This window comes from Teleopsis dalmanni, chromosome 2 (assembly GCF_002237135.1).
Source record: "Teleopsis dalmanni isolate 2A chromosome 2, ASM223713v2, whole genome shotgun sequence".
NCBI classification, from domain to species: Eukaryota; Metazoa; Arthropoda; class Insecta; order Diptera; family Diopsidae; genus Teleopsis; species Teleopsis dalmanni.
The window spans coordinates 235,196,263-235,199,156 of NC_051847.1; positions in this window are offsets into that span (position 1 = coordinate 235,196,263).

The following is a 2,894-nucleotide window of genomic DNA, read 5'->3' on the forward strand; positions in this document are numbered from 1 at the left end:
TATTGATGTGGTTTGCATATAAGTATGAGCATATGTATCTAGAAAATTGTGTTTTATACGCCTTTTTACCAAAATACCTGTACCACCATATGCTTTTCTATGAGGGTGATTCGTTTTATAGAATAAATAACCAGGAATACACAAAAATTTTTTGTTTGTTAGATGTGTTTCTTAGCAAAGCATTACATCCACACTTTCTCGGGACATAAAATTTGTGAGTTCAAGTTTATGTTGGCTTAAGCCGTTTGCATTCCATGTACAAATTTTTAAAGTACTCATTTATTAGACAAAAACATTTGCGTTAATTGGCTTTGCATTTTGACTATCTCGTTAAGAGTAGTTTGCATGATTGACATGAACTGAGTTAAGCTCTGGGTGAGAGTGGAGATCATCATTTCCAAACTATTACTTTGAACTGGAAGGGCTTGTTGCTTGTCAGATTTAACGACATTAGCATATGAAACACCTGGTGTAACAGGTTTAGAAGTTAAAGGTTGGGGTACTTCAACTAATTTGATGGGGTTGCTTCTTGTAGGTTTACGCAGCGCTTCTTTCTGCAGAGCTAACCTGTGCTTCAGTTCTTTATAAATAGGACAGCCCCTGTAGTTTGCAGTGTGATTTCCATTGTAGTTGCTACATTTTTTGGAGTTGGTATCCTTTAATGCTTTTTTATCACATTCGGAACTATGGTGAAGCTCACCACAAGCTACGCACACTGTATGAAGAGTGCAATATGATTTATAGCCATACTCTTGGCAGTTTGTGCATTGCACTAGACCATTTCTTTTATGTAGCTCCTCAACGCTAAATACTGTGGGTTGTAAATGGGATGGCTCTCATTTTTTTTAACCTTAGCAGCTTCCGGATGAAGTTTAACTTTGAACATGGGTTGTGGGATTTTATCTTTGTTAACTATGTTTATAAATGCTCTACGGCTAAAGTCTTTTTCGCTTAGAGAGTTTGATATCTCAATGGGTTCTACATCTGATTCAATACCTTTAATGACGACAACAAGGCTTTTACTACTCTTCAGTTGGTATGTGTATTAATTTTTCTTGCTATTATCTATATGTTTAGTTATGACCCTAAAATTGTTTTCGGTGTCAATTTGGATCTTGGTTTCGTGTATATTGCCCGTGGTTATAGAAGCAATATGTAACCTATTATTTCCAATTAGATGAGCAAGGAGTGTGACTAGGTTATTTGAGCGGAGTTCACGCAGGTAGATTGGAGACGGTTTAAAATATTTGATAATTTCAGGTAGTTTCAGCTAATTCAGCAAATCTATTCCCAGAAAGAATGCTTGTAGGTATACTATCTTTGATAGTTTTAGTTATTTTAGAACCATTTGAATTGCTTTTTTGTGGACTAAGTATTCGTTTCATATTTACATAGCGTTTCATGCCTGTTTGGACCTTTTTTTTATTTCTTGGACTTGCTAAGTCGGAAAATGCAAGCGAAGCTGCTGAAGGCGCAATGTTTGACAAGCTTTTATCAATTTGTGTAATTTTCAGAGGCAACGTATTCGGTGCGTCTATTACCAGATAAGCATTACGTTTACTTGGAATGCTTGTCGTATGTTTTCTCTCTAAATTTTGATTGCTCATTTGCATACGTGGTTATATATGCAAATAGCAGGTGTGCTATAAGATTTACTTAATTTATCTACTATTAAAATAAATTGATGTTAAGTTAAATTAAATATATAAATATTAGTAAAATTAAATTAAGTTAATATAAAGCAGAAAAAAAGAAAAATGAAGATGTGAAAATGGAAATATATAAAATATTATACTTTATATTCTAATAATTAAATAGATAAATAAAAAAAATAGTAATAATAAGGAAAATAAAAATAAAAATAATAATAATAATAATAAAATTGATAATAATAAAAATAATAATAATTAATAAAATAAATAACTTTAAAATCCAAATTCCAATGTTAGCAAGTGTTGTGGATTTGATGTTTTGTTGTGCTTTGTTATGGTGTGTTGTGTTGTGATGAATTGCGGGCTTCCAATTACAGCTTTTGTGGAATACGTTTGTAATAAAATAATAGCTGTATCTATCAGTTCTTTTTTGTTTTGTTTATATATACACAAAACCGCACTGATATTTTGTTTGAATGCTTACTCACTTTTTTTATTTTGAGGTTTGAAAAATAATTTGCTGTCTCTGCTATTTCAGTTTTTTTTTTATTAAAGTTGTGCAAAAATCAACAAAAATCAAAAAGCGCGCCGCTATTTTCAAATTAATATTTTATGCACTTTTAACTTTTAGGAATTGTTTTTTTGTCCGAGAATTTTCTGTTTTTTATTTTTGTATTAATAACAAAAGTTATTCTTTTAAAAGTGATTGTTATTTACTTGTTTTTATACTGAAATTTAAATTTTTCCGAGACCGGCTTAAAAACACGTCCGCTCACTAGAAAGTTCGAAAGCTTTGGTCGAAAATATGAGTAAATTTAATATACTCCAATAATTGTTTTTAAGAGGATGGTATAAATATATACTGCGTCGATGCAAGAGATGCTGCAATGTCGATATTATTTGCATGTGTGACAACAAGGAGATGAAGGTACACTACTAACACAAAGTAAGGAATTTCGCAGCGACTTAAGCCTGCTCTTATGACCTATTGAGCTATAATTTTCTAGTGATACTATTCATTAAGCTTAGTTTTATAAAGTGGCGCATGTTGTTTAGTCCTATATCTGTTTTTTTTTTAGTTTTAATGTTGTTTACTGCACTTTGTCCCATTTCATAAACCAAACATTTGAAAATGTCATACATTCATATTATTTTGCATATCAATTGTGGAAGAAAACCGAAATAAATATATTGTATGAATTCGTTAAGCGGAAACATGAGTACAAGTATAGATTATTTATG